The sequence below is a fragment of the Canis lupus genome, chromosome X, assembly GCF_003254725.2.
Source record: "Canis lupus dingo isolate Sandy chromosome X, ASM325472v2, whole genome shotgun sequence".
In the NCBI taxonomy this organism is placed as follows: domain Eukaryota; kingdom Metazoa; phylum Chordata; class Mammalia; order Carnivora; family Canidae; genus Canis; species Canis lupus.
Genome location: NC_064281.1, coordinates 4,971,194 through 4,992,390, shown reverse-complemented (window position 1 = coordinate 4,992,390; position 21,197 = coordinate 4,971,194). Strand labels below are relative to the sequence as shown.

At 38.1% G+C, this 21,197-nt stretch overlaps 1 long non-coding RNA gene across 1 annotated transcript in view; it reads right to left on the bottom strand.

Annotated features, from left to right (window-relative positions):
• Window positions 1–1,236: 1,236 nt before the first annotated feature.
• Window positions 1,237–21,197, bottom strand: part of LOC112652550 (uncharacterized) — a 141,990-nt gene continuing 122,029 nt past the window's right edge. The window contains exon 5 of the long non-coding RNA XR_007409441.1: window positions 1,237–2,092. This is a non-coding gene — a long non-coding RNA (uncharacterized LOC112652550). The remainder of the gene's footprint in view (window positions 2,093–21,197) is intronic.

The following is a 21,197-nucleotide window of genomic DNA, read 5'->3' as shown; positions in this document are numbered from 1 at the left end:
GCCAAACCAATAAAATCCAAATTAATGTTAATTTAATGTGATAGAAGCTGCTGTGTTGCTAAAACTGAATGTTTGCTTAGAACATCATTGTGGAACGGGCTTCCAGGTGCAGGTGTGCTGAACGTGCCATACAGGGTGATGCGCTCAACTGCAATGCCCCCCATTCTTACCACGCATGTGTGTATCTCTCTTTTTGGAAGAACACAGTTCATCCAGCAACCTGTGTTGAAATTATTCAGTATTCTTTGGAATAAACACATCATTTATGAACCGAGCCCATGTCTCTTTTCTTCTCTCTACTTGAGATAAGCAAAGGGTACCCCTTGGTGCCAAAGTAATTTCAAACACAAAGGCACTGAGACCTCACAATGAACCTTGCATAAAGTTACCCATCTTGATGATTCTGGGCATACTTCATTCATTTAGATTATCATCAAAATGAAGACAAAAAATAAGAAGGAACAATATGGTAGAAAATCAGCCAAATATCAAAAACATGTCTATAGACCCTCAAACTGGATTCAATGACAGATGAACCAATATTGAACTGTTTTCATATTCTTCCTATATTATGTTCAGGTGGGTCCAGAGGCAAAGAAATGGAAATAGTAGTCGACACAGGATTTAAATTCAGTTGTCATTTAATCACAGTGTGAGAAAACAGTAATCATAATAATTTCTCCAGTATGTTTTCCTCCTTGAAAAAAGGATTAGGTTGTGTCTTCAATCCATTCTATCTTTAAAGTTCTAATTTTAATGTGATAGTTTTTTGGTTGGCAGCTCTATATGTTATTTTTTTTGAGATTTTATTTATTTATTCATGAGAGACCCCGAAAGAGAGGCAGAGACACAGGCAGAGGGAGTAGAAGAAGGCTCCATGCAAGGAGTCCGATGTGGGACTTGATCCCAGAAATCTGGGATCAGGCCCTGAGCCAAAGGCAGACACTCAACAATTGAGGCACCTGGGCACCCCAGCTGTATATGTTAAGTATAATACAATTTTAATTGCAATAAAATAATTTTTAAAAAACTGGTGTCAGCACTATGTACTAGAGCAGTGCACTGTATAATTCAAATCACTGCTAAATAAACATATGTATATCTATCTATATGTATATATGTGTATATATGTGTGTGTGTGTGTGTATATATATATATATATATATATATATATATATATATATAGTATCAATGTTTTCAGTTTAGGCTTCTCACAGCCAACCATGAATAGATTTTTGTACTTTCTTAAGCAGATCTTGAAACAAAGTTACAGTACTCCCATTAGTGCAATCCTGAACTTAATAAATCAGCTGTACTTCTCTTATAACATTTCCTGTGTGTCCTATAAAAATGATGTAAATTGATACATACCAGGGATCTGCAAATATCTTCAGGAAAGGGTGAGATATAAATATGTTTGTCTTTGTAGGCCATAGGGGTGGCTATTCAACTCTGCCATTGCAGCAAAAACAGGTACAGACATATGCAAACACAATGACCTTGGATGGATATGTTCCAATAAAACTTTATTTATAAAAACAGCCAGCCAAGTTCAGCAAAGAGCTACCATTTGCTAATTCCTGGTAAATATGAAGGACCCAATATGATAAAAACAAATCTAAGAAAATAAAGAATAGATTTGATGCTCCTGTAATGGTTTAGATGTAGAAACACTGCAACTTCTAAGTTTAAAGCATCAGACTTTAAAAGGAAATTGTACACAATTCTTAAATGTTTTAATGTATAGTATCATGTGTATGAAAATTAACTTGATACGGTGCAAATGTGTTTATTTTTCTCATTTGGATTATGTGAAACTTTGTAAGGTGAAAGCATACAAATGATCTAATTTTCTTTCAACATCTTCCTTGACATAAAGTTGAAGAGAGACTCAAGGATAATTTGATGTCAATGAACAGTTAAACTTTCCGGAGTATTTTTTCTGCAACAAGCAATCTTAGAGGATAAAAATTTCTTTCTGCTCCTTAACAAAAGTATGATCTTCCTCAATGTAAGTTATTTTTTCTTAAAGATTTTGCTGCTCTTGGAAGTCACGTATCATCTTCATCCCACTGATATAAACATGGACTTTCTGTAAGTTTAGAATAAACATCAATGCATAAAAAAAATCCTTGTACAAAAAACAGCTTTAGCATCACATGCTAGAACACTGCCTATTGTCTTAACTTCTTGTAAAAATCAACATTGATCTATAGCAAATAAAAGTCTATGTCATGTCAAATTAAGACTTAGCTTAAAATCCAAGGTTAAGTCAGCATGACAGTTGTGAATTAAATTAAATTTTATTTATGGGTTATATTTTTCAGTGTTTTAATGAACACAATTTAAATCTTATAGTCAATCTAAAAGCATTTAACTATGAACAATAATAATATAATCTTTAAAATAAACAGATCCAAAAGGAAATAACGTATGACATTCCCCCTAATTCAGAAAGAACAGTATATAAAAATGTTCCTAACTGTTGACCTTGAAGGCAAAATAAATTTGGGTATAACAGTCATACTGACTGTTGACTGACTTTGGAAATGCAAAGAAAATCCTGATGCTGGACACTGAACACTATTTTAAATCTCTCTGATAATATGTAATGTGTGCCTCTTCTCTTAGGGGTTTACAGAGATTTAGGCAGCATGGAAGATGAGGGATGAATTAAACATTTACATTTTAGGATCATCAAGAAATTTAAACCCATTTATCCAATTAATTAACATACATTCTTCCTTCAAAGCTTCAGGTTTAGATTTAAATAATCTATTTTTATGAAGAATCAACAATCCAAATAAATTTTATTTTAGTTCTGGTAGATGCTGACAAGGTACAGAATGATGGGGAAAACACAAACTAACTCCAAAAAGTGAAAAAAAAAGTAGATGAAGCTAGAAAATTTGGTCCTGTTTTGCAGTATCCTAAGATCTTAGATGTGACTACAATTTTCAGGTAGCACAGGTACCAAAGATGAGTTTGAGATTCATGCAGAGACACAAATGACTGTCAGAAAAAATGTGAGGCAAAAATACAAAAAAAAAAAAAAAAAAAAAAAAAAACCCTAGAAGAAATAGATGGAAAAAAAGCAGGATTTCTGCATTTTGTTTTGTTTTGTTTTGTTGTTTTAAGATTTTATTTGAGAGTGAGAGAGAGCAAGCACAAGCCAGGGAAATGGGGGCAAAGGGAGAGGGAGAGGCAGCCTCCCTGAGCAGGGAGCCTGACTCAGGGCTCCATTGTAGGACCCTGGGATCATGACCTGAGCCAAAGGCAGATGCTTCACTGACTGAGCCACCCAGGAGCCCCTTCTGCATAGTTCTTGAATCACAGAGTTTTTACTCACGCCACCAAAATCATAAGATGACGTGTTGAATTTTGTACGTGTGGGATGCCTGGATGGTGAAGTCAGTTGATCGACAAACCCTTGGGTTTCGCTCAGGTCATGATCTCAGGGTTGTGAAATAGAGCCCCTGCGTCAGGCTATGCAATCAACCGGAAGTATGCTTAAGACTCTCTCTCCCTCTGCCTCTCCCTCCGACCACTCACTCACACTTTCTCTCTAAAATAAATAAATCTTAAAAGAATTTTTTTTTTTTTTACATGTAAAGAGTAAGGATATGCTTGAAGTTTGGGAAAGATCAAATCTTTCTGGAAATTGGAATAACCATGTTCCAGTAGAACATAACTATGAACTATGCCTGTCACAGAATGAGAAATGCTATGACTTCTCTAAGTTGAGTAGGTTCATATCATGCCTCTCTCACTTATAAACCTGTTCTGTATCTTGTTGGTGGATCCTACAATCTACCGTAGAATATTTCAATTGCTGTGATCAAGGTGACTTTGGTCTATCTGCATACATTTCCCCGTTGTATCTATACTCTCCTGATTTTATCAGAGTGTACACAAATTAAGTTTCTAAATAAAGCAACATAAGATCATTCATTTCAAAATAAATCAATACCACAGAATGAACAAGGGATTCGAGGTCAGAAGATCTGGGTTAAAATACCAAACTCTACCAGCAGCTAGGCACTTAGCAACACTGATGAGGTTAGATTCTTTCTCTCCATGTCTCTCTATGCATATTTATCGGATCCAACTCCCTGGAAGGAGTTTTATTTTGTAAAATAAGATGAGATCTGTGAAAGTACTTAGCCAAAGGAGAAATCTCTACATGGCAACAGTCAAGGGGATGTAACATAAGAGGTTCCAGAATGGGAGGCAGACCAGGTCCTAGCTCTACACTTATATTTAACTAGCTGTGTGACCCTGAGGAAGCCATGCAAGTGGAGTAGTATTGCAGAATCACTGGAGATTTGGAGAGAGACAAAATTTCCCTCAAATCCCTATTAACTGTGTATCACTGAACCTATTTATTATCTCTTTCCTCGGTGTCCAAATTGGTAAAGAGTAAATGATGAAACTTCAGAAGGTTTGTGTAGGAATTAAATACCTAAACTCTGTATAGACTGCCAGTGATTGGGGCTAAATAGCTTCTTAATGACCGAAATTCCTGTCGAATGTCTAATACATGAAGGTATACCTACCAACCTCTGTCAGCAGGGGAAACCTTCACCAGGTCTTGCACACGTCAAGCTGGCTTTGCTGATTATTTCCCCTTCCGAAGATGTCTACCTACCCTGCTCTGAATTCACAGACTGTATTCATCCCTCAAGATTGATATCAAACATCATCTTCCAAGGAGAGCCTATACAATACATATTTTACTTATTTTTCAGCTTGTATTTTCAAAAGGCATTTGCAAATGCTATAATTTCAACCTCTACCATCCTCAAAATGAAAGATACATCAAGAATATTTAATTCCATTTTTTAAGGTGGGGAATTCATTCAAGAGGCACTGATCAGAGTTGACCAACATTTCACAGAAAGGTCACTGTTGCTTCTGTTTTTTACCCCTCTTCATTTTGATTAAATAAACTTCTTGATCCAGAAATCACATAAGAGATAATATTTCTCATGATGAAAAATCTAAATACACATTTAATTTGAAAAAAACCTTAAACCAAGACTCTACACATATGTACCTTAGCGTTTCAAAAGAAAAATGAAAACATTTAATTTGCACATTCAGACACCTCTGAACACTGACCTGTTTTTTTACTTGAAAGTTTTTATTGTGCATATCTACAGACCTAGCATCATATATTCTCTGACTTCAAAAAGTAGGGGTGAGGGTGAGTTGGTTATAGTCATACAACAGTGGATGCAGGCAACCTCTGTATGTGTGTGTTATTTTCCATTGGGGATATTTAGACACTTGACAAGGTAGAGTGTTCCTTATATAATATATTACCGAGTTTGACCACAGCAAATCCCTACTCAAGAGCTCTTCTGGAGCATTTTTTCTTGTCTTGTTGAATCTCATATCTAGTTACTAGTTAAATATAGGCAAAAAAAGATGCTGATGTTAAAAAAATAAATAACAGCTGCAGAAATAATAAGGTTTCTTGGCTATTGATCAGTCCCATAGCTGCACTCATAGTAACTGCAAGACAATTTCTGTGGGAAAGACCTACCTCAAAGCACTGCATGATATACAAAGATATGAGATGAAATAAAATTTAAATCTTTGAATATTCACTTGCCCTGACCATGTTGGAATACAAGCTTGAAAAGAAAAAAAGGAATACAAACTTGAAATTACTAGTGGCAATGCAATTTAAACATTCTTAAGAGTAACACAGACTTTTTTAGGGTGGGGAAGGCATTAATTTAGCAAATACAGTAAAATCCCTTAGTTTGCATTTTAGTATCTCCTGAGGTCAGAGTACAGCAAAATCATTCTCAAAACTTATGCAAATTAGTATTTTGATATATCACCTTGTTAGTATGATTCAACCACATTACAACAGAAGATGTGGTCAGATGATAGCATTAAGTTGCAACAGCCCTTGTTCATCAAAAATAGTTTACTCATTCAAAAAAGGAGGAAATATGGTGATTAAAATAATATACCTGGCCACTTTTTCACTGGCAGATTAGCCTATTTTTACTTCAACATGAGAACGAATTCCAAGTGCTAGACCAAGAAATGAAATTAAGTGACCTCGTTCTCAATGAGGCAAGCAAGTGCCCCTTTGCATCTTCCAAATAGGAAGGTCTGAGTACAATGCATTCACAACACCCTGATTCAGATGGGACAGAACAAGTTAACACATTCTAAAGGAGCATCATATCCAAAGTTTTAAAGTATTACATTTTTTAGTTAAAGTATAGGCATCACTTACTCAAAATAAAGTTCACATTTAGTGCTTGCTTCGGCAGCACATTTACAAAATAATGTTCATATTTAGAACACATGGTTTAGCTAATGGGACTGGATGAAATGGACTCTTCCCATACCGTTAATACAGCTACATATGGATTTAGTAGTTTTTTTATGTGCTATCTTGGGAATTTTTCTAGGATTTATAACATTATTTATATGAGAAAATGTGTTCTGAATTCAACCGACCACTTACAAATGTACTGTTGGAAATTTCCTACTATAATAAACACATCCCCAAGACAATATACAATGTTGCTTAGTATCTAGAGAAGTGTTTTATTGTCCGCTGAAATTTTACCTTCAGTGATAATATGACTTGCATAGCCATGAGGTATCAAGAGCAGGAGAATGATTATCACGGCTGAAACCCTTATGAAACTGGTGAAAATTTGTCAATGTGTTTGTACTTGAGGAGTTTTTTTTATAGCAAATAAGAAAAGTGCCTACTAGGTGCTTCCCCGTATATGACAGGAATATGGCCGAACTAGAAAATGACAACCATATGCTCTTATTTTGAAGGGGTCGCAAAAGACCTATTTCAGTGAAAATGTATATCAAAATGTACTTTAGAACCCCATTCCCTACTGGGTACTGAAATAGAGATTACTGCATTATATCTCAGATCTCAGCCAGGCATGGTGTGACTGTCAGTGGTGGGATAAGTGACACCAGATTGGTGATGACTAGAAATTTAAACCTGCCCATTTGGAGAAGGTGAGTTGCTGAAATCCATAGATACTTAAGCCCAATTCAATGCAAAGATGGATTCATGGATAAGAGTCAGCCAGATGCACAAGGAAAGTCAACAGAAGTTATGCAGAAGGACAATGGATTGGCACAGAAGTTAAAACGTTAGGCTTTGGAATGGATCAATCATGAGGGTACATTCAGACTCTGCCACTTAGTGGCTATGTAACCCATGCCACAATTTTAAACTTCTGACTCTGACTTTTTTCTTATGTAAAATGGGAATAATACTTTAAATTTTATAATCTTGCAGAGGTTAAGGGGATAAGGTGTGCTAAGTACTTGATGTATCATAGGAACTCATGTTGCTGTACCAAGTAATATCACTTGAAGAGAGGCACCTAGAATCTCAGACATGAACATACCAATGCAAACTGGAGGAGGACAAGATGCAGGGAAAGGGGGCAGACAAGAGGCATCGCACAGCTCTGGAAGGGGACAGCAGTGCCTCAAAGCAACAGGCCTGCAATCCCTCCCCCTACCAGCACTGGCATCATTATGAAAGGTTGCCTCTAAGATCACTCCCAAGAAAATAAATCCAACCCAAAGGTAAAGGCAGCTGTGCAAGTGCACTTTTCAGAGGGGTCCACTGCTCCTTCCTTTCCAACAACCTCTAAGTCCTTACCATCAACACAGATATCTGGAAGATGCTTACTAGGGTTGCTCACCCTCAAGGGAAGGTCTGAGAGACTTCCAAGTTTGGGGAGTTTAGGGTTCTGGGGAGGATAGTGATGTCATAGATCATGGGTTACTAGAACCAGAAAAGGCAGGTGGCATGCTACGAGAGAGTGACAAAATAGAATCTGTTTTATTACATCACTTGCACAAAAGCATGAGGACTTGATGCTAAGTACCACAATGGTCCTAAAGGTTAGGACCTAAAGGAGGTTAAACTTAACACACAGGATTAACTGGCCCAACCAAGGCAAAAGGACAGATGCAGAGACCAGGGCATCAACTCCAACATGTTGTTCCACCAACAAGTTAGACACCTACACATAGGGGACCCATTACCAGGCATGTGGAAATAAACCTACTATGTCCTATCTTTACCATGTCATTTCAGGTGGCAAAACAGCCATTGATAAAGAACAAAAGTAATTTTTACATAATATGGCAATTTTGAAAAGAGTGAGCCGAATTTTAGTGGTACGAAGTGCATAAGCATTTGGTACATAGATAGGACATTGGTTTAAAATCCTAATGTATGCATATTTCTTGAGTTATAGCTACCTGACCCCGACTTGGATTTCTGTGACTGCCCTCCCCTCTTTTCTTTCCTATGTTTGGAGTATTCTCTCAATTCTAAATGTAGCTGGTTTGATATCTAAGCCATGGATACAAATGCAACACCCACTTGATCATTCAAGATGGTGGCAACTAGATAGAGACTTCCATCTGGATTCATTATATACCTAGGCTGTAGTTGCTTCCAAAAAAATTCTCCAATACTCAAAAGAAACTAAAAATGTATGGTGATATGAAAAAACTGATGTAAATGCAGCTCTTTTCAGATAACATGCTGCCATATTTTCATGTTTGCCTGTGTTGTTCTCACTCCATCTGAGAAGTAGAGGGATTTGTTTCATTTGCTTATTTTAAGTCAGCTCCACTCCCAGCATGTAGCCCAATGTGCGGCTTGAACTCACAATTCTGAGATCAAGACCTGAGCTGGGATCAAAAGTGGGACTCTCAGCTGACCAAGCTACCCACTACCCATGCACCCCAGAATTAGAAGGATTTAATAAGCTTCAGAAAGATGAGAATAGTCTAGACAACTAAACTTCCAGAGACTTAATTCTTGTCACCTTTTCCAAAAGTTGGAAATTTCCTCAGATAAATCAAAGCTGCTACAGCAATTAGGAATGACAAGGTTTCATCCACATACTGTTTTGTCTAATGAATTCCCCAACGGTGCAGTGTTCATGACTTTTAATTATCAAACCACCCACAGTCACCCACATGGATCTATGTCATTTACTGGAGATCATCTATCTATCTTTTCCCTCAAAGAAATGAATATAGGAGCAGCAGGGCTCAGTCTAGACTTCTTTTTTTAGACTATGATAGATCTAGAAGAATCATGACTACAATAAGAAACCACAATATGGGCAATGCACTGTTTTATTTTGCTAGTGGATCAGGTTTATGCTGTTTCTCTCTATATATGGTACACAGGGAAAGCATCAATCAACCTCAGGGCAGCTCACAAAAACCAGCAACAGAAAAGAAATGTAAAGCCAACTCTTATATAAATATTTATCTGCATACCTACACATGCCTATGTCTATGGAATTCCACATGGCTGCATATAAAGTGTTTCAGTGAGTCAACTAGCTAATCTTCTCATCAATCATGACTCAACAGCATGAAAATGTCTCCACTTTTTAATTACTCATGTTCCTGCCACCTACTTTGACCATAAAATTTGTCAATTGGCAGAAATTGCTCTATCAACTTAGTGATGGCTTAATAATCAAAGAGAAATCATGAAAAGTCCAGGAAGGTGAATTTATACCAACATAATAGAGGCCTAAGTAAGCAAATCATGGACTGAATCCTCCGTTCAGCAGCAGTACTGGAGTACTCCTGACAGTCACTCAGGCTCTACTTTCAACAAGAACGGGGTACCTACTCGAATCACTCCTTGGAATCCTCAGACCATAATGCCGTTATGTTTTGTCTGGCTCTCACAGAAAGTAAATTCCAAATCACTGTGGCCCATTCATTTGAATGGGTGACCCTTGTAAGATTTTCTCTGTCTCAAGAAAAGCTGTTTGTTAGATGTCCCTGGTTTGCACACATATACAACTTGAGTCAGTTGGTGATAAATCATCTACATGCTGTTGACACAAACTGATTCTCCATCCAGCTGCCAGTGTGTGTGGCTGCAATACTGCTTATTCTCAATCCCTTATGCCAGATAAACAAGCCTATGCTGTCGAACTCTCCACTGCTGTTGGCCAACTAATCATTCTCAGTTACTGTGTGGGTTTACTGACTTATTGTGAGTAGTTGATGATCATGGGTAGAGTCACCATTTTCCTACCTGCCTTGGGGTGCTTTTCCAGATTGCTGAGCCCTCTCCAATGTTTGCAAACTAATTCACAATCCTGAAATACTTCTGGTAAGTTCCCCATGGAGGAGAACTTGTTGGGAAGATAACTATTTCTGTAGAAGTTTAATTTCAAAGTATTTCACAAATGAAAAGGAATGGAATCTATTTTGCTTGTAACTTTGATTAAGAAGCAGAGAACATAGTTGAGATGCACTCCAATGTTCAAAGAAGAGCTAATTAGAATGTTTTTTTTTTTTTTTTTTTTTTTTTTTTTTTTAGAATGTTGATATAATACTTATATATTAATTCTCCACATTCACCACTGGGCACAAAAAATAGAATGCATATTCAAAGTTCGACTAACCAATCATCTATAAATTATGGAGATGATGTGGTTAACTAGGAATAAAAGAAACTATTTAGTTGGTGGTTATCAACTGAACATAATCCATTAAACACTATATAAGATTTCATTTCACAATTAGTCTACATTAGGGTTTCTCAACACCAGCAGTATTGATGCTCTGCATCAAATAAGGAACTGCCTGTGCAACTTAGGATGCTTGTCATGAGGAACAGTCCTGTGCATTGCAGGATGTTTAGCAGCAGCCCTGGCCTCTGCTCACTCAGTGCCATGATCACCACCTCACTCCCTTGTGACTATCAAAAAGGTCTGCAGACGTTGCTGATATCTCTGGCAGGCAAAATCATGACCAGTTGAGAACCACTGGCTGATATAAATAAACAACCGGAAACATCAAAGTTGCAGGTCTATCAGATAGTCCATTGGTTAATAATTCATGAATCTGTTCAGCATTTACTGAGCACATTTCCCATGCCAAGGGCTGTGCACAGTACAGATGATGCGACAGGGAACAAGACATCTCCTCTCAAAAGGCATATATGTTTCCAGGGCAGGGAAAGACAGACTAATGTTGCAAACCTAAGCAGTCACGGCAGAAGGGCCAGGTTGGCAACTGAGGTGTAAAGTTGTTCAGGATGTTCCTGGGGAGCCACTGAGGGCTCTTAAGCTGGAGATCCCATAACATGATCTGACCTGTATTCCAGAAACTGTGGTTGGTCTCTGCTTGCACATCAGTTGGAAGCAAACAAGCCTAGGGCTGCAGCAAGGTTATCATGCTGTAACTGTATCTCAGGGAATGGGAATACGGATGGAGACCATGGAAAAAAAGTACTGAGAAAAAGCTGTGGGACAATGGAGGGTAATTGATGGTTGTATGTTGGGGTGGGGATTGCTGGTGGGGAAGAAAGAACCAAACAAGAATGGGTCTTCCTGTCCTGGCTTTGGCATGGCTAGATGATGACCTCTGATAACCTTGGGGGAAAAATAGCGTTTGAATGGGGACTGCTGATATGAATATGATGTCTTAGTGATCAACTGTCCCCAGGTAAAACACAACACAAAAACCAGTACTTTCAATATTTATAAAGTTAATATTTAAAACATTCAAATGAATTTGACAGTCTAACAAAGTCCCTGCAAAGTTGAATAATTTTTGTAAATGAAATAAAACTTATAAACCTATGAAACCTCAGGTTCTCAAATATCCCAATGTCTTTTGTAAAGTTAGTAAAATGTTTTTATGCCTTTCATCTTAAATCTACCACCCAGCTGTATGTTTTACATTAGAATTATGAGCCAAGATGTTCAACTTTTTATTGGGCACCGTTCTATTAAATGTTGCCCTGATTAAATCCCCAAAGCAGTGCAAATGGGTCTGAATACTATGGATTTTTTTAAAAGATTTTATTTATTTATTCATGAGAGACAGAGAGAGACAGAGAGAGAGAGACAGAGGCAGAGACATAGGCAGAGGGAGAAGCAGGCTCCATTCAGAGAGCCTGACATGGGACTCTATCCCAGGTCCCCAGGATCACACCCCGGGCTGCAGGCGGCACTAAACCGCTGCGCCACCTGGGCTGCCCAGTACTATGCGTTCTTATGATGCCTCCTTCGAGTTCAGCTTGCCGAGGCAAGGGATACCGGCTCTAAGTGGGGTTACATTAATTCAGGCAATTTACTCATCTCCCAAGCATGTTATGGTGTCCTCTCAGTGAGACGTGGAGCACACACGGAACTGATATTCCTACATGTTGTCTTAACCCCTCATGCACTTGGAGACTACACTGCATGCTCTCCACACTGTGTGGTCTCTCAATCTGCAGACTCCATCTGAGCTGCAGACTACCTAATCTCCCACTCTGACTGGAAATTACAACACCCCATTCTAGTTGCTTCATCAAGATAATTCATGATCTGAATGTTAAATTTTATTCTCTATTCCTTACAGATTCTTTCTGTTAGAGGAGCCACTACTCTTAGAATCATCTAAAGGGACAGTAATTGGATTCTGTGTATCTCTGAAGGCTGTGTTTTGATCTCTTTTACAACCCAAACATGAGGCAAAAGGCAAGGTCATAAAACAATGAATTTCATTATCCATAGGATGAGTGTGAAGTAATTAAAAAATGTTACTCTCTGGAGGCTTTTGCCCATAAATTGCTGAAATGTAATTTTCAATTAATATATACATGGGTTATATAATACATTCAAGACGTATCATAACTCTGACATTAATTGTTTGGTCAATCTTTGCATAAGTAAATGGATTATTTAAAAGTACACCCAATTAAAGTGCCTGGCTGGCTCTGACTGCACAGCATGTGACTCTTGATCTCAGGATCATGAGTTCAAGCCCCAGGCTGGGAATAGACATTGTTTTAAAAACACAAACAAACAAACATCTAATTGCTACCATAAGCATGAGATTATTATATTTTTTAATACTGTATTTCAGAAAAAAAGGAAAAAATCTTGTCTTTTAGCAAATTCATGTTTCAACAAATAAGCCATTTTCCAAGTATATCATTTTGTGCAAAAATCTGGCCATACAGCAATGCCTTTATAAATATCACATGATTCTCAGGGTTTTGTCCTAGATGTCTAAGATAGAGTTGTTCCCCAGCTGAGATCAGGAACAGAAAAAGGAGGGTAGATGAGGGATGGAACAGATATAATTTGGGACATGTTGAGTTTAACAAGAATTGCATTAAATCCATAAATTATTCTTCACATCTTTCAAATATCCACTCCTTCCTTCCAGGCAAAGAGAGTAGAATGAAAGCATACCATAAAATTACCCTATTCAATTATAATGATATATGGCCCTCTAAAAGTGAAAACCTCTGAAATTTATCAAGAACTACACTATAAACTTTCAAAAAGTACTAGAGAAAGAAGAAGAAAAAAACCAACTGGTTCATTTGGAAATGAACAGGTCTGACTTCAAATTATTTACCTATTTTCATCTTTCTGAAAACATACTTGGGCAGCATTAACTTCTTAAGAATTTTTTTTTTTTGTAATTTCTTCCCTTTGTGTTTTTGTTTTAAGTGTTTATTTATTTATGTGACATCAAGCACAAGCACAAGGAATGGCAGGCAGAGGCAGAGGGAGAAGCAGACTCCCCACTGAGCAGGGAGCCCAATGAGGGGGCTTGATCCCAGAACCCCGGGATCCTGACCTGAGCTGAAGGCAGATGTTTTACCGACTGAGCCACCAGGTGCTTCTTTTTGAGAAGTATATTCAGATAGCTGTAAAGAAAAGTCTGGGAGGGTGGGAGAGGGAATGGTGAAATGAAATGAACAAGCAGGTGAGTGTGAATGTGCACACATACACAAGAGGAATTACGTCCCACCCCATCCTCCAAATGAAGGCAACAAATCTGTTCTCTGGAAAATAACATTATGCAATTCTGAGGCTATAAACGATTTTTGAAAGTTTAGAAATTCTGGAATTCAAATATACTAATGTGAATTTTGAATTTCCCAGAATGAATTATAATATGTGCTATTTTCCAAACTCCTATGGCCTTTTTTCCTCAAATAAAATTCCTTCGGACTATGTCTTCCTGCACGTTGAGCAGTTGCCATGCTGTGATATCAAATAAGTGTCCTTTGTTTTTAGAGACCAAATAGCTTCACATATGTAAAAATATGCAATGCTGCTAGATTGCCAGATTTGGCAAACAGAAATACAGGCTATCACATTAAATTTAAGATTCAGATCAACAGTGGCTAATTGTTAGTAGATGTATAGCCCATGCCCAAATTAAAAACACATTTATCTGAAATTCAGATTTAATGGGTATCCTGTATTTTCTCTGGCAATCCTAAACACTCAAGAAGAAAAAGCTCAAAGAGTTCTGACATTTAGTGGGGAGAATGGGAAGCTAAACTATCTGGGGTTGGTGTAAGCAGGCTACCATATATCAATACCATTCTGAACACCTGAATCTCTTATTATTTACCCCTAAATCTTCATTCCATTCTGTCCTGGATGTTGTGTTACTTCAAAACATAAATTTTGCCATTTTTTTTTCTTTTTATTTACTCCTTCACTGAGTTGTTTGTATCCCCATATGATAAGGAATCAATCACAAAAGGTATTTATCAGCTAGTAATAAACTTCATACTTAAGAAAAAAATGTTTTTAAAAAAAAAACTGTAAAATTGTACCTCAGAGGGACACGAAATAGCTGATAAGGGCCAAAAGAATTCACCACAGGATATTCTCAGATGTATCTGATGGTGTTACACTTCAGTCATTATTAACAGTTCCTACAAATTTTCCTTTTTCACAATGACTAGCACATCATTATTTTTCTTAAGTAATGAAAAGCTGGGAACCTTGCCAAGAGTGATCTTAACAGATGCCATTTTATCATTTCAGTGAATTCCATCATTTTTCACATCCTAGTAATTATATTTCAGACGTACAATTCCTGCTGAGTATGGCAATCTGCCGCCTCACAACAGACCCAGAAACGATTAAGCTGAGAACTGCACCCATGCTGGGGACTCGCTGCCATGGCGCGCCTCACCTGCGGCTTGTGTTTGGGGAATTCACTGTTTCCATTTTGTGCTTCATTTCCACTCACCTTATCTCTCATGTCCCACACCAACTTAACTACAGGGAATCATTAAAGTCTTATTTTCTTTTGGGATTATGAACGCATGGAGTTGGAGAAAATGGACCTGAAGGTGGTATCTCATGAACTCCTCACTCCTGAGCTAACCATAATCACCTTCCCAAGGAACACCAACCAATAGCATCAAAGGGCACACTAGTTTTCCAATGTTTGTTGAGAATGACAATAGTTGATGTGTGTCTAATCTTTCTTCCAATAAATTGAGACCTGAATCCAAGCAGCCTGGATATATAAGGATGTCTTCAGTGATATTAATTTGTTTCTTTGACATACCAGCAAATTCACATAAGGAACAATCTTTGTTTCTCATAGTTCATCAGGCCAAATGGATGATTTGCACCATAGCAGGGGATTCATACAACATGCAAACTCAGTCCCAGATGGGCCCGGACACTGGCCATAACACTAGATTTGTCAGTCTTCTTTCCAGTGAGGAAGGAGGAGCAATGCACTCAGAGACATTTGCCAGCGTCCTTAGTAGACCTGGGAACCCTGTGCTCACAGAACAGCCCCAAGTTTGTGGGAACTGGCGTTGACAGTCCTTTTTCACTCTGAGTTTCATTCATAGCACATACGGGAAGTCCTGTCTGCTCTGTGGAGCAATGGAAGGTCAGTTGAGGCCAAGTGACCTCTGGATGAAGCTTTGCCTTTCAGTCCTTTCTACATGAAAGGTGACCGCTATGGGGACACACCTCACTGGCCAACAGCAAGAGATCCTTGTGTGTGGAGGAAACCGAAGCTCTTTAAAGAAACAGAAATGGAAGCAAACGTCCAACTGACAAAGGCTGAAAGACCTAGAGATATAGGAACAGTAGCAACCATTCAATTAGGAAGATGACTGGGTACTCGTTCATTTTTAACTTACTCTGAAAATTACTGGGATGATTTCATTAGCTACCCTTTCAAACTGGCCAATTTGAGAGAACTCTCATCCGGAAAGCCACTCCTAAGTATGGGTTATATTAGAGACTCATGACCTGAAACATAAAGAATTGTTCTCTTTTTGATGTGATTATGTTTTTTAAAGTGAAGTATGAAAGCCAATACTTAGATTCTGAAAGCAAAGGGATGACCTTCTCCTAGAATGGGTAGGTAAAGAGAAAATTGATCACAATCTTCAAATTAGAAGTTGTAACTATGAGGATGCAGTGGGGGTGATAAGCACATCTATTCGCAAATCCTTCATCAAGCTGCAGAGGAAGAAGGGACATTTCTCTGCTCACACAGCTGACAACATGGGGGAAGCTGGTGTTTCTCCCAAAACAGATGTTTCTGAATCCATGCGACACGGGAAGAGGCTAGTCATGTTAATAAATGAACAATCTCTGAGGTATTTTTAATGACACCATTTCCTGGGCACCTAGAGTATAGAAGGTTTCCTGTCCTTGCCTCCTCCCTTTTTCATTTGTTTTTTCAAAGACTCAAGTCCAAAGGCTTATAGCCTATTCTAAAAGACAGATGATTATTTTGTACTTGGATTAATCTGGCTGCGTCAAATAAATATTCATCTGCAAATCTGATGCTTTCTATGCTTAGAAATAAAATAGATACAAGTTATGGAAATGTTGAAAACTAAAATATACAAGGCAGTGTTGGCCTGAACATATTGTTTCCAAATTAAATTTATGTGTAAAAATGAAAGATTCATTTAGCATATACAAAAGCTATATGACATTATACTCTATCACTTATATCTTATGGCTATATATATGCTGGTTCTATCTATCCATCTATCCACCTATCCATCCTGACACCTAAAAAACAATAAGACCAACATCACACTATGTATCGCTCATCCTTCCCAGTAATAAATGCTTCATTTTTAAAAATTTTATTTTAATGGGCCAGTATTTGACTTAAGTTTATTCAAGCATTTAGTTATTCTCAGATTTAGAAATTTGGATCATAAAATATTTATAGTTGTAGCAAATAGTTTTATGGCATCTATGCATATAAATTCATGGATACTGTTTTATTTTTATTTTATTTTTTTAAAGATTTTACTTATTTATTCATGATAGACAGAGAGAGAGAGAGAGAGAGAGAGAAAGAGAGAAATAGAGAAGCAGATACACAGGCAGAGGGAGAAGCAGGCTCCACACCGGGAGCCTGATGTGAAACTCCATCCCGGGACCAGGATCACGCCCTGGGCCAAAGGCAGGCGTTAAACTGCTGAGCCACCTAGGGATCCCCATGGATACTGTTTTATAATCCATAATCCCTAATGCTGCGGGTAGAGGTATACCAGTAGTTCCAACCACAAGGCTTACTGTGACAAAAAATACTCAGGGAAATCTGCATGTGAGGCCCGGTAGGAAAGGAACAGGTGGGTAACTGACACAGACACAGATCCTGTTAGTGCCAGGAAAACCTCTTTTTGCAGGGGGCTTCCCAGAATACATCGCTTTGCGTTAATATATTTGGGTTGTGGTACGATGGAAATACAATACTTCTATCTCTGTGCTTTCCATTTGGGAAATAGGAGAATTCATCTGGATTCCTGTGATGCAACCCAATAAATATGTCCATCAGAAAGCTGACATCTGTGCTAGTTCCCATGGCTCCTGCAACAAATTATCATAAACTCGGTGGCTTAAACCAACACAAACTTCTATGTTGCAGTTCTAGAGGTCTCAAACAAGTCTCATGGGGCTAAAATTAAGACGTCAGCAAGGTTGTATTCTTTGTGGAGTCTCTGGGGAGAATCCATCTCCTTGCCTTTTCCAGCTCCTGGAGGTGCCTGCATCCCTTGGCTCGTGGCCCCTCCCTCCATCTTCAAAGCCAGCAATGGTGGGTCAAGTTCTTGTCACACTGCATCACCCTTACCCCACTTCTGTCTCCCTCTTCTGCTTTTAAGGATCCTCATCATTACACTGGATCCTATTTTATGTTCAGCAGTTCACAAACCATCTCCAAGGTTATTCCCCTTTACCACATAAAGAAACTTACAGATTCTAGGATTCAGATGTGGACATCATTGGGGGATGTGTCATTATTCTACCCACTGCAGTAGCCTGTTCTGAAACATGTGGTAGCTGTGGATATCACATGTGCACCATAACATGGGATGCATAACAAAAACCAAGGAAGAAGCTGAGATTTCCTGGCAGAATGAGGAGAATGGGAACTGTGTTTGGGAATTAATGTTCAGGATGAAGAACGAGGTGTCCATGAAGAAAGTAGGAGCAGCTGGAGGAGGAGCAAAGGGAACCAGGAGAGACTGGTAATGGTATGATGTGGTGTGAACGGGAAGGTGTGATGGATTCAAGCTGATAAGAATGTGTCCCTGAGAAATCCTTGCTGAAGATACTGGACAAATAGCCCCAGAGGTAATGGATCTTAATTTTGAGTCACAGTTAAGATACAGAAAACATTCCTATCTCTTTTTTATATGTACACTATATAAAACATGTTGTCCTCCCATGGCAAACATTTATACATCACTTCACATTGCCCATCATGTCTGAATCACATTGACAATCCTGTACCCATACATGGACTGTCTGAGCAGAGCTACTACCAGTAAGAACTTTCCATGAATTTGTTATGGCTGGATGCAGTGAACTTGAAAGAAAGAATCTCCTGCGTGGCTACATTTAGATTAATGCAGTCCATTCCTGCTAAATGTCTGCATGCAAAGAGGAGTAACTAATCTTGCTTTACTCTAACAAAGTTCTGTCTTGAGAGCTATAGTTTGAATGACCAACTTTGGGGAAGGGGGATAAATTATTGTTGTTCTATAAGTTTGCTTTTGTTTCCCTTTCATTAAGACATTCAGGTAATTTGATAATGCTTTTTTAATATGCAGTCCATACATAAAAAATACCAAAATAAGCAGAGTTGATGCATAGATCAATGGGAAGGTAAAGATGAACACTTAACAGGATTAAATCAGTATTAAGAGATGTGACCAGGGAAGCCTATTTACTATTCTGAAACAAGAAAGAGTCAAGATTTTCCCCCATTTTAAGAAAGGGCAATATAGATGTCAGACCTCCCAAAATACAAAATACTTATAGAAAAAGAGAGACACACACAGAGAAACTCTCTGTATGAATGGAAATTTGATAATTTAATCTTTTTTTTTCTAAATTAGAAGTGTAAGTTTGAAAATGAGAAAGTATGCAGTTTAAAAGGCTGTCCTCAAATCCAGCAATGTAGTCTTTATAATTACAGTCATGGACCTAGAATTTCAGTGTAGATGACCCATCCATTACCGTGAATTTCTGTACTTTAGTTTTTTAGACACCTTAGACAATGACTAATTATATGCTATTGGAGTACTGAACTTTTATAATGGTATTCATAAACGTGAAATAATATACACCTTATATCCTATTTCAGGTTTATAATTGTAATTATGAGATTGTTTTCATATAGTATCAATCTTTTTCAATGTTTTATTCAATGATTTATTCACCTTATACAAACGCACTTATTAGAAAGACTCGGTAGGCATGTAATAAGAAGAAAGAAGGTATTCACGTCCCCAGGTTACTTTATCTCTTAACGGGTCATAATTCATTGCGTGGATTTTTCTTATTCAGACTTAATTCATTCTTCATTAACCCTTCTCTTCTCAGCTTCTACACAGCCTACACCTCTAAGACAGACCTATAAAATCACTCTCTCTCCAACTAGAAGTTGGCTACAATAAGAAGTAGTTATCATCTCTAGTCTAGAGTAGAATCTGAAGGGTAATATAAGCCCCCCCCCATTAGTAAGATGGGATAAGATGTAATAATACTGATCTCAAGATGCAACAGCTCACACAAAATTGTTTACTATTAACAGCTGGTTGATCAACAAGGATCTGCTCTGTATTCAAACCTGTGCTGAGACCCATAGTAGTTTTAGATGTGCCTCTCCAGGGAGACATGTGGTTCAGAGCAATAAGCAATGATGCAAAATGATCATTTCCCTCATGCCTGTCCTGACCCAGGGAGCCACCTATGTGATGTTGTTTAGGGGTTCTTAAAATTGCCCTAGACCCCAAATTTCCCAGCATCACTCAGTCTCTGTGTCCAATATTTCATGGGTGACTTACTGAATTTATTTAGTAAGGGACCAAAATAAAGTGGAACTAACCCATCTAAAGAGAGAATATATAAATTCATTTCCTGATGTGGAGTTTAGAATACATTGGTTTTCTAGGGTAGATACTCCCCAGTTAAACTGGTCACTAATTAAAGCCATGATAACATCAGTTACGGTATTTCATTATGGAGAAGATGAGCAGGGATACATTGTTTTGTGGGGGGAACAAACTTTAGTTATTAAATCAAGATATAATAAATATTTTATTGAGCAGCCACTATGAACAAGGCATTTTGTTAAGTACTGGCTAGGTGACAAGGATGACTAATATGGGGCACACACACTCCAGAGTGTAGCCATCTGTGACTCAGACAAACATACATCACAGTGTAGGATGCTGCATAGCGTATGACGATACTATAAATCAGTCAGAAACAAAAGATCTGTAAGAGTTGAAATTCAGAGCTAACTACAGGAATGGGGCACCAGCAGGGCTTTACAAGTGTTGCAGGGCTGGGCCAAAGTCACCAAAGTGGGACTGTGCTCTCTGTGCCTGGATGACGGACAGATTTCTGGGGGAATGGTATGACCTGGGTGTGGGGGGAGGCAGGGGGATGGGAATGAGGTAAAAGGGAAGCTCCATGTCAGCTGAACTCTGGAACAGACTCTATGGGTTGGGAGAAGCAATTAAAAGGCTTAGTTCTGCAAAGGTAACTCTCTGGTCTTTATTTGGGATGGATTAGCATGGGGAAAGAATGGAGGCAGAGACAACAAACAGCTAGAAAGTTAGTGTGGCTGCTCTGGAGACAAGCTCTAACTGTGAGCAGGGACATGAAAAATAGGAGCAGACTCTTTAAACTCTCTAAAAGATACAATTAGCAGGACTTTGCTGCTGAAAGGCATAAGGGAAGACAGAGAGGAGAGAGGAGATAATTGTTAGCTTTTGAGAAGGAACAAATGGCAGAAAAAACAAAAACGAAAACAAAAAACAAAACAATTCAAACTCAAAACAGAGAAAGTAGACAGACCAGCCAGGTGGCCTT